This window comes from Alnus glutinosa, chromosome 3, assembly GCF_958979055.1.
Source record: "Alnus glutinosa chromosome 3, dhAlnGlut1.1, whole genome shotgun sequence".
Classification (NCBI taxonomy): domain Eukaryota; kingdom Viridiplantae; phylum Streptophyta; class Magnoliopsida; order Fagales; family Betulaceae; genus Alnus; species Alnus glutinosa.
This window is the reverse complement of record NC_084888.1, coordinates 23,565,689-23,578,171: the sequence shown is the minus strand read 5'-3', so window position 1 is coordinate 23,578,171 and position 12,483 is coordinate 23,565,689.

Sequence of the window (12,483 nt, the reverse complement as noted above, 5' to 3'; positions counted from 1 at the left end):
TTACTACTTGATTCTTATGATGCTGCAATCTAGAGGGAATGCCAGAGTGTTTAGGTTCTAAGTTCAACTAACATGTGGTTAATTTGGCCATCTTATCAAAAACCTCTTCTCTTATCCAGAATTTCTAGAAACACAAAGTCAGAGAAGGAAAGATGTACCTTTAGGGGAGTCATGGATAGTGCACATTTTTCATCGCATGTGAAAAGAAGCTATCCTACTTTTGCATATACAGGAAAACACTTGGCAAATTATAGTTAGAAACTTTCAAATATATCTAACCAAAGTAAATTAATACCCAAAGAATTGAGATATCAGGAGAAAATACATGCAATATCTGATATGCCAAGAGAAAAAAAAATATCCTGCAAATTCTCCCCAAATTTTTTTTATTAAAAAAAAATGCAATATGGAAATGACATCATATGCAAGGCAAGATCAAACCTGATGATGCCAAAACAGAAAAACAGTCACTCGACCTGCTTTTTCTGTCTTCCCCAACAAGTACTTGCAATGCTCTCTCAAAAGAATAGGGGGCACAACAAACTGGTTCCTCGATTGCATAGTAAGCACACAAATATAACAAGTAAAAGTGCAAGCAATCAAACCTGATGCTTTAGGATTAGGAACCGAATCCTAGGCATGAACACCTTCTCCTGCTAGGTGCGTTCATTCCCCTTCATGGGGTGAATGGTCTCATCCTTCTTGACCCATACCTGCTTAACCCGTGGAGATGGTTTGCGGGTCATGTCCATATTGGCCATACTCCTTAGCATATCTTGCATCAGGATCAGCAACCCTTCATAGCCATGGTTGCTAGTGGGCTTCTGCGGCTTCTTCTTATAGCGCCTTGGTTTATTCTTCTTTGATTTGCCACTTTGATAGGCAAGAACAAACTGCTGCTGATGCCGTGAAGCCTGAAGTGCCGTAGGAGGTAGAGTGTCTAATGTAGCTCTTGTTGGCAGCTTCTTTGGCTTTTGAACCTGGAGCTGTGGACACTTGAGTCGGATGTGACCGGTGATGCTGCAGTGATGGCAGGTGGGCAAGCTTCTTTTGCTTGAATGCTTCTTGACATTCTCTGCAGAATTATAGTTAGCATTCTTACAAATAACATTGCCCTTACCTTTTATATGTCTCCTATGAGGAGGGACATATTTTGCTAAGGAAGAATCTTCAACTTCACTTTTCCTCAGAGCATCCTTCTTAATCCAAGGCCTGTGGGATTTCAAAAAATAACAATTTGGCCTAATATGACCAATCTTCCCACAATTATGACAAGTAGGGACAAACTTACCATGAGCTTGTGTACCTGTATCTTTGGATTTTGGCATCACGTGATTAGTTAAGCAAGAATTTTCTAAACAAGCTGTATCTACTATCACAGGTTTAATATCAATAGAATCTATTTTAGAATCAGAAGCATGTGAAGTAGAAGTATTCATATCATCAACAATTGAAGCAGGCTTGTTAGAAATATTTGAATGAATACAAAGCATGCTTTTCAAATTATCACTTCAGAATTTTTTCAAGAGATCCTTAGATTCTTTTAATTTATTCTCAAGTGTATCAATAATGTTAAATAGCATGGTATTCTTAGATCTCAAAGAGTCAATCAAAGCATGTGATTTAGATAACTGAACAATCAAAGACTATTTTTCTTACTTCACCTTTTGGAGCTCTTTTAGATAAACATTTTTATCAATTTTAGCAAAAACTTTAGAGAGCTCAATATCATGCAATATTCTTCCGACAACTGAGAGAAATCCATGATAAAAGGTGTAATCAAAAAAATAGAAGTCACAAGAGATGAGGATCACACTCAGGAAATAAATCCTTTCAACGGAGTGTGCCTGCTCTGATACCAATTGAAAATTGAAATTAACTTCTAAAATAAAAGACAAGTGTGTGCGCAAAGTGTCAACAAAAATAAGAACAGCGGAAAGTAAAAGACACAGAGATTTTTGTTGATGAAGTGGTAACTCAATCAAGAGAAAAACCACTCCGGGGCAGCCAAGCCCAGGAATTCCACTATTCAGAAGACAAAGCTAGATACAAGATAGTAACACTCACATATACCCGATGCAGTGGCCATACCTTGCTCTTTGACGTGTAACCCAACACGAACGCTTCACAACCAGGTCTCCTACCTAAAGGTGTAACGCCCCCAAACCGCTAAGGGTTAGGTTTGTCCATTTTCATACACCAAACTGCAAAGATTCGTAAGGTCTGCCAACAGCCTAGCTAATATGCTGAATTAAATAAATTAAATAAAGAGAATAATAATAATTTTAAAACTCAGAGCTTTAATAAATGCGGAAACGTTTATTTCGAAAAGAGTAATATTGTTTGATACCATAAATGAAAATGGAAAGGAAAACTGGATTTATTGTATGAGTGCACTTATTAAGGTAACAGAAAAATAATATCCTACTGCTAGCCTAGATCCCATCCCGCCCGCCTAGGTCTCTCTGTTCATAACTTGAAAACAAAACAAAAATAAGGGGTGAGCAAGAAATGCTCAGTAAGACAACCCTCAACCATAAAACAGTTGAGTTAACTTCATTTTCTTTTAAACAATTATTAAAATACACTTGAAATCTAAATTTGTAGAACACAATTCAAAATTTGGCATTTTACTTAACACATAAAATACCCATTAACGATTAAGACTTCTCATATATAGGGCCCATGTACACTATTACGCTCCATGTACTAGGGTTGCGCGGTCTACTGCGACCTCAAGCAGGTAAACTGTGGCCACAGGCCTGCCCCGTCAGCTAATTAATTGAAGTGGACTTAGCATGACATAGGGATGGATTACCGCATTCTCTAAGTCCTTTAGCGGTTGCGCTTCCAACCAAGCAACGGTACCGAGCTTAAACTCTGCAAATCTCTGTGAATATATTTGGGGCCAAAATAATAGTCTCCTCCACACACGTGCCTCATTTATAAAAATCTCATTCTCACAAATTATTCTTATTCCATTGATAACTATTGAGGCAACGTGTGGGAGGGTTTTTACTCTCCTTTTCTCATTAATTTCAAAAAGCTGTAACTTCCCGTCTCGGGAACCAACTACACAATTTACGAATAATTAGAAAATCCATTATAACCAAAGCTTATTTTAAAACAGTGATTTCAAGATTAACATTTATACCGACAATTTTCATCTCAAAACTATTTTTAAAACAGTCCTACATGCATCAATATAATTTGAAATATAGAACAAGAACAATTAATTGCAAATATGTTTTAAAAAAGGATAAAGTAATATGACATAAAACAATTTGAAAAGGGGTAGAGGATCCCTTACCTCGATACTGCTACTAAAAAGACTGCTCTGAAATAACATATACTTGAATTGATAAAACTTAACTATATTAGCTCTAGGCTAGAATGCAAATCCTAACTAGAATCGAATCCAACGCATCACGGCTTTCTGATCTCTATTGACATTACGATTTTAAGTGTTTTATTGCTATTATTAAATCGCATTTGAGTGTGCATGTAACCTCTTAGGTCATATTCATAAAATAGGATATTAGCTCACTATAAAAAAATATTCTTAAAAATATTATTTGTTCAAGTTAAAATCAAGAAGAGGTATTACAATTAAGATACTAAAATATCATTGGTTTTTAAAGTAGCACAATAAAAATGTACAATAAGACTTATAAATTCATAATTTCTGGACTTAAAATTATTACTAATAATATTAATATTTTTCAAAACTCTTGGATGAAATCATGAAACCACATATTAAAATTTGTGATCAAAGTAGCACATATACTACACTATTATAAATATGTCTCGGCATACATGACAAGTTAAACATAGTCTTATATTCTGCGTATGTATATTATCCTAACCAAGACTTCTAGCTGAAAAGAGAGTTTCAAATATATATATATATATATATATATATAGAAGAATTTATAGATGACATGTACAAATCAAACGGTATGGGAATTCCGGAGAAAGAGTTATGTCCCGGCAACGACGTCATGCTTATGAAAATAACCAATAGTTTCTTAAAGAGAAAATCACGTGATAGTGTATGCTATGGCTAGGATTCAGAAACATCAAAATAAAACAATGAAGAGGGAATGGTCTTGTTGTAGTAGGTAGTAGAAAGAAAAGGGCAGGAAAAAAAAATTAAAATAAACAAAGGTTGGCATCACGTACTGCTGTAGAAAAAAAAAAATAGGAAAAGAAAGCAACAAGGAAAAGGACAAGTCAATGAAGTCATGCCTCTAGTCTCTAGGCCTGCTATGGTTGGCAAAAAAAGAAAAAGAAAGAAACATGGGGAGGATGCTACGGCTGATCCAAAATGAAAACAAGAAAACAGACAAGGTAATATACCTGCAGACCTTCGTACGCACAGTGAAAGTGTTAGTTTTTGTGTTAGATGCATTCTGTTGGACAAAATCACTTCTATGTAATGTTGCTGCTTTCACAGGGATGCTGCTTTATCCAGAGTCTACTCTTCAGCTATGTTCTTCGAGAAGATTCTGTGAAGTTTTCAAGGATTTATTTCGGTTCCCTGTCAGCCGTTCGGACGATGTGGTATTCCGTCCGGACGCTCATCAGTTAGCAACATCCGTCCGGACGACGAGATCATTCCGTCTAGACGCCCATCAGTGTCTAGAAGCTTCGAACAATTCAAGGTTGCATCCGTCTGGACGTAATGGCAAATCGTCTGGACGCTCTTTAGAGTTTGAGAAGATCCCAGTGTTCCAGCGCATCCGTTCGGACGACATGGTTATACCGTCCGGATGCCATTCAGTGTTTGACAAGAATTAGGGTTTCTACCTTAAGACACAGTTATGGAAAGACGGCTGCTGCCGTTCGGACGATGTGTGATCCCGTCCGGACGATGTACTCTATAAGGCAAGAATGTGCATACCAAGTTCAATCGTCCGGACGTCAGCCTTCATGGTCCGGACGATCAAGCTTCATATATGGAAATTGCGTGCACCAGTTCAACCGTCCGGACGTTGACCTTCAAGGTCCGGACGCTCCAACCCTTATTATGGTAATTTCATGCAGCCAAAGTGCAACCGTCCGGACGCTAGGGTAACACCGTCCGGACGCGGCCTTGTTATGGAAGCTTTCAGCGCTATCTTGGAGAGGCGGTTGCAGTTGACCGTCCGGACGCTCAGTCAAGCCGTCCGTACACCCTCGGGTATTTTGGTCATAACGTTTTACTCAAATATCGGATTGGGATGAAATCAGCTTCATTGGAAAGCTTAGAAAAAAGCTGTAATTTGAGAATCTGGATGGCCTCTATCTGGATGGAAAGATTTTCCTGTCCGGACGGCCCTTCAGAAAATTCCATAATTACTTTCTGGACAAGAAAAACTTGACCCGTCTGGACAGCCCTGGCTCCCGTCCAGACGCGCGTGTTTCAGACTCCGTTTTTGAGTTGATTTTGGGTTTCCTAAGCCTATAAATAAGAGGCTTGAGGCATGCTTTCAACATAGGATTCGGTGGTGAATTCTCTACAGCTTAGAGACGTGATATTTCCTCTAAAGCCTTGCAAAATGTGTGATTTGATCAGCTGTGAAGTCTATCTTAGGGGTTGGCCCTAAGGTAAAGGAGTTCCTTTGAAGACCCCCTCAGGTAGGAGAACCTGGTTGGGAAGCGTTCGTGTTGGGTTACACGTTAGAGATCAAGGTACGACCACTGCATCAGTACATGTGAGTGTTACTGTCTTGTATCTAGCTATGTCTTCTGAATAGTGGAATTCCTGGGTTTGGCTGCCCCGGAGTGGTTTTTCTCTTAACTGAGTTTCCACTTCGTCAACAAAAATCTATGTGTCATTTACATTCCGCTGTGCTTTAACTTTTGTTGACACTTATGCACACACTTTACTTTTAAAAGTCATTTCAATTTTTTAATTGGTATCAGAGCAGGTACACTCTATTTAGGATTTATTTCCTGAGTGTGATCCTCATCTTTTGTGACTTCTATTTTTTTTACACCTTTTATCATGAATTCTTCTTTGTTATCTAGTGAGGATTCTGATATTATGCTCTTTAAGGTTTTAATAAATTGAAGAATGCTCAACATTCTAAAATTTTTCATAAAGAGCTTAAAAAGGTGAAGCAAGAAAAAGAGTCTTTGATTGTTCAATTGTTTGAATCACATGCTTTGATTGACTCTTTGAGATCTGAGAATACCATGCTATTTGACATTATTGATTCACATGAGAAGAAATTGGAAAAATTCTCTAGTGATAATTTGAAAAGCATGCTTTGTATTCATTCAGATATTTCCAACAAGCCTGATTTAGTTTTTGATGACTTGAGTGCTTCTACTTCACATGTTGCTGATTCTAAATTACATTCCATTATTATTAAGCCTGTGATAGTAGACACTGCTTGTTTGGATAATTCTTGCTTGAATAATTGTGTGATGCCCAAGCCCAAGGAATCAGGAACACAAGGTAAGTTTGTTCCTACTTGTCATAATTGTGGGAAAATTGGTCATATTAGGCCAAATTGTTATTTGTTGAAATCCCACAGACCTTGGATTAAGCAGGATGCTATGAGGAAAAGTGAAGTTGATGATTCTTCCTCATCAAAATATGTCCCTCCGCATAGGAGATATATAAAAGGTAAGGGCAATGTTATTTGTAAGAATGCTAATCATAATTTTGCAGAGAATACAAAGAAGCATTCAAACAAAAGAAGCTTGCCTACCTGCAATCACTGTGGCATTACTGGTCACATCCGACCCAATTGTCCACATCTCCAGGCTCAGAAGTCGAAGGTTCAGAAGGAGCTGCCAACAAAAGCTACATCAGGCACTCTACTTCCTACTACACTTCAAGCTCCGCAGCATCAGCAAAGGTTTGTTCCTGCCAATCAGAGTGGCAAACCAAAGAAGAACAAATCAAGGCGCTACAAGAGAAAGCTGCAAAAGCCCAATGGCAGCCATGGCTATGAAGGATTGCTTAGCCTAATGCAAGGTATGCTAAGGAGAATGGACAACATGGACAAGACCTGCAAGCCACCGCCTCGAGTCAAGCAGGTATGGGTCAAGAGTGATGAGACCATTCACCCCATGAGGGGGAACGAATGCACCTCGCAGGAGAAGGTGTTCATGCCTAGGATTCGGTTCCTAATCCTAAGGCATCAGGTTTGATTGCTTGCACATTTACTTGTTATATTTGTGTGCTTACTATGCAATCTAGGAACCAGTTTGTTGTGCCCCCTATTCTCTTGAGAGAGCATTGCAGGAACTGTTTGGGGAAGACAGAAAAAGCAGGTCGAGCGACTATTTTTTTCTGTATTGGCATCATCAGGTTTGATTTTGCCATGCATATGATGTTTTCTTTCCATATTGCATTTGTTTTTAATTAAAAAAAAATATTGGGGAGAATTTACAGGATATTTTTTTTGGCATATCAGATATTGCATGTATTTTCTCATGATATCTCAATTATTTGGGTATTAATTTACTTTGCTTAGATATATTTGAGAGTTTCTGACTATAATTTGCCAAGTGTTTTCCTGTATATGCAAAAGTAGGATAGCTTCTTTTCTCATGCGATGAAAAATGTGCACTATCCATGACTCCCCTAAAGGTACATATTTCCTTCTCTGACTTTGTGTTTCTAAGAATTTTTGGATAAGAGAAGATGTTTTTGATACGATGGCCAAATTGACCACATGCTAGTTGAACCTAGAATCTAAAAACTCTGGCATTCCCTCTAGATTGTAGCACCATTAGAATTAAGCAGTTATTCATATGAATTTTGTGCTTTAAATAGTCTATTCACTGCTTTTGTGCTGAATTTGCTATATGCCTTGCCCTCTACGTGCAAGTAAAAATTTACTTTGTCCTTCATGGTACAAGTAAAACAATTCGGTCCTGCATCTCAGGGGGACTGTATCAGATGAGGGTGGCTAGGCCCTAGTAAGTTATAAGGTTTGACTTTTGGCTAATCTGTCACAGATTTTCTCTCGTCTAGAAAATCTGGTTGCTCTTTTTCATTTCTGTGATAGTTGAACTCTCAACTCTATTTGAATTTTCTATGTCCAGGAAAATGTTTGTGCTGATTGAACTCTCAACTCTCTTTTATATCTCTGCTTAGTTTTGAGATGCTCCCTGATTGTGTTATCAGTGGATTATACGTGCGTGTTCTGAAACTGACTTTGGAAAAATTATTTTTCAGTGTGAAGTGTGTGGACGGACTTATTCTTACATCCAAAACGAGAGCGGTCTTGCCATATGCTGACCTAGCAATTGCTCATCTGGTCAGGATCTCTATAGGTTTAAGACTTGCTTCTCTTTCTCTTCCATACACACATCTTTGCATTTTTATTGATTTATCATGGTATCTTGTGTGTTTTTCTCGTGGATTTCTCCCGAGATTTTGGCATTTTGTGCACATCTCTTCTCATCCCATGATCTTCATTATGTCTTCCGTAATTCTTTTAAGTCTTTGTGCTTTTAGAATATTGGAATATTTGTTGAGATATTTTTCTTGAGATATTGTGCATGAAAATCCTTTTCTGTCTGTGCTGGGCTGATCTTTTATGCCTTATGAATAGTTGCATTGCTTATATTTCTCTTTGGCATCCATTTGACAGCCGTCTTAAATACCAAATTATGTTTGGAACTAACATGATCTAATGGTATTTTTGGAGATATTTCTGATTGGTTTTTCAGGAATACGACATCCAGTGGCTCCCAACACAGTGATTGACAGATGCATCCTTTGGAAAACTGACTATTGTTGAAATCGGATGTTCAATTTCCAAAGGTCTTAGGATTTGATACTTGGAGGATTTATGTTCCTCTCTTTTGGGCCACTTGTAGACTTTTCTCTATTCTCCTATTGATTTGGATTTTAGAAAGTTTTTTGTCTGTGGATATTATTACTTCGTTTACCCTTGTACTTCTGAGACATTGAGGGGGAGTGATTGTTGTGTGGTTTTTCTCATTACTCTGTTTTACCCTTTGTCCCTTTGTGACAAAAAGGGGGAGTAATTTTTTATTTGGACCGGCATTGTATTTTTAACCGGTCAAGTGATTTTTGTCCCAGAATGGCCAAAGGGGGAGTTTGTTAGTTTTTGTGTTGGCTGCATTCTGTTGGACAAAATCACTTCTATGTAATGTAGCTGCTTTCACAGGGATGCTACTTTATCCAGAGTCTACTCTTCTGCTATGTTCTTCGAGAAGATTCTGGGAAGTTTTCAAGGATTTATTTCGGTTCCCTGTCAGCCGTCCGGATGATGTGGTATTCTGTCCGGACGCTCATCAGTCAGCAACATCCATCCGGACGATGAGATCATTCCTTCCGAACGCCCATCAGTGTCTAGAAGCTTCGAACAGTTCAAGGTTGCATCCGTCCAGACGTAATGGCAAATCGTCCGGACGCTCTTCAGAGTTCAAGAAGATCCCAGTGTTCCAGCGAATCCGTATGGACGACGTGGTTATACCGTCCGAACGCCATTCAGTGTTTGACAAGAATTAAGGTTTCTGCCTCAAGACACAGTTATGGGAAGACGGCTGCTACCGTCAGGACGATGCGTGATCCCCTCCGGACGATGTCCTCTATAAGGCAAGAACGTGCATACCAAGTTCAACCGTCCGGACGTCAGCCTTCATGGTTCGGACGATCAAGCTTCATATATGGAAATTGCGTGCACCAGTTCAATCGTCCGGACGTTAGCCTTCAAGGTCCAGACGCTCCAACCCTTATTATGGTAATTTCGTGCAGCCAAAGTGCAACCGTCCGGACGCTAGGGTAACACCATCCGGACGCGGCCTTGTTATGGAAGCTTTCAGCGCTATCTTGGAGAGGCGGTTGCAGTTGACTGTCCGGACGCTCAGTCAAGCCGTCCGGACACCCTCGGGTATTTTGGTCATAACTTTTTACTCAGATATCGGATTGGGATGAAATTGGCTTCATTAGAAAGCTTAGAAAAAATTCTGTAATTTGAGTGGCCAGACGGCCAGCGTCCGGATGGCCCTTCATAAAATTCCAGAATTAATTTCCGGACAAGAAAAACTTGACCCGTCCGGACGCGCGTGTTTCAAACTCCATTTTTGAGTCGATTTTGTATTTCCTAAGCCTATAAATAAGAGGCTTGAGGCATGCTTTCAACATAGAATTCGGTGGTGAATTCTCTACAGCTTAGAGACGTGATATTTCCTCTAAAGCCTTGCCAAGTGTGTGATTTGATCAGCTCTGAAGTCTATCTTAGGGGTTGGCCCTAAGGTAAAGGACAAGTCAATGAAGTCATGCCTCTAGTCTCTAGGCCTGCTATGGTTGGCAAAAAAAGAAAAAGAAAGAAACATGGGGAGGATTCTAAGGCTGATGCAAAACGAAAACAAGAAAACAGACAAGGTACTATACCTGCAGACCTTCGTACGCACAGTGAAAGTTTTAGTTTTTGTGTTGGATGCATTCTGTTGGACAAAATCACTTCTATGTAATGTTGCTGCTTTCACAGGGATGCTGCTTTATCCAGAGTCTACTCTTCAGCTATGTTCTTCGAAAAGATTCTGTGAAGTTTGCAAGGATTTATTTCGGTTCCCTGTCAGCCGTCCGGACGATGTGGTATTCCGTCCGGACGCTCATCAGTCAGCAACATCCGTCCGGACGCCCATCAATGTCAAGGTTGCATCCGTCCGGACGTAATGGCAAATCATCCAGATGCTCTTTAGAGTTTGAGAAGATCCCAGTGTTCCAGCGCATCCGTCCGGACGACGTGGTTATACCGTCCGGACGCCACTCAGTTGTTGACATGAATTAGGGTTTCTGCCTCAAGACACAGTTATGGGAAGACGGCTGCTACCGTTCAGACGATGTGTGATCCCGTCCGGACGATGTCCTCTATAAGGCAAGAACGTGCATACCAAGTTCAACCGTCCGGACGTCAGCCTTCATGGTCCGGACGATCAAGCTTCATATATGGAAATTGCGTGCACCAGTTCAACCATCCGGACGTTAGCCTTCAAGGTCCGGACGCTCCAACCCTTATTATGGTAATTTCGTGCAGCCAAAGTGCAACCGTCCAGACGCTAGGGCAACACCGTTCGGACACGGCCTTGTTATGGAAGCTTTCAGCGCTATCTTGGAGAGGCGGTTGCAGTTGACCGTCCGGACGCTCGGTCAAGCCATCCGGACACCCTCGGGTATTTTGGTTATAACTTTTTACTCAGATATCGGATCGGGACTAAATTGGCTTCATTGGAAAGCTTAGAAAAAATTCTGTAATTTGAGTGGCCAGACGGCCTCCATCCGGATGGCCCTTCAGAAAATTCCAGAATTAATTTCCGGACAAGAAAAACTTGACCCGTCCGGACGCGCGTGTTTCAGACTCCGTTTTTGAGTCGATTTTGGATTTCCTAAGCCTATAAATAAGAGGCTTGAGGCATGCTTTCAACATAGAATTCGGTGGTGAATTCTCTACAGCTTAGAAACGTGATATTTCCATTAAAGGCTTGCCAAGTCTATCTTAGGGGTTGGCCCTAAGGTAAAGGAGTTCCATTGAAGACCCCTTCAGGTAGGAGAACCTGGTTGGGAAGCGTTCGTGTTGGGTTACACGTCAGAGATCAAGGTACGACCACTGCATCGGTACATGTGAGTGTTACTGTCTTGTATCTAGCTATGTCTTCTGAATATTGAATTTCTGGGTTTGGCTGCCCCGAAGTGGTTTTTCTCTTAACTGAGTTTCCACTTCGTCAACAAAAATCTGTGTGTCATTTACTTTCCGCTGTGCTTTAACTTTTGTTGACAGTTATGTACACACTTTACTTTTAGAAGTCATTTAAATTTTTCAGAAAGGAAGAGGCAGCTTGTGGGCAATTTTTGCGGTGAGGGGAAAAGTATGACGGCTAATGGGTATATATATAAGGGTTAGGGTTTTATTCTTTGACTGCTAGGGTTTTATATAATAAAGCAGGTATTTTAATAAGAATAAAATTGCATAAAAATATAAAATCTGGTCCTTATATTTTTTTATAAATATAAAATATAAAAGTGGAACTTAAATTGATATAAATTTATTAAATTTAAAAGTAGGTGTTTTAATAAAATATAGGAGTGGTTATTTAATATCAAGAAATATGAATTAATATCAAGAAATAAAATTCATATGTAAAATCAGTTGTTTATTAATCCCGTCTCGTTATCCATTCTCATAGGTGGTAAAGACTATTCTACCCTCGAAAGGGGGTCGGGGTTATTACAAAAGGGGTCTTCAATTCCTTTCAACAGAGTGTGCCTGCTCAAATACCGATTGAAAAATAAATTGACTTCTAAATTAAAAGACAAGTGTGTGCGCAAAGTGTCAACAAAAATTAAGCACAGTGGAAAGTAAAAGACATAGAGATTTTTGTTAATGAAGTGGAAACTCAATTAAGAGAAAAACCACTCCAGGGCAGCCAAACCCAGGATTTCCACTATTCATAAGACAAAGCTAGATAGAAGATAGTAACACTCACATATACCCGATGCAGTGGTCG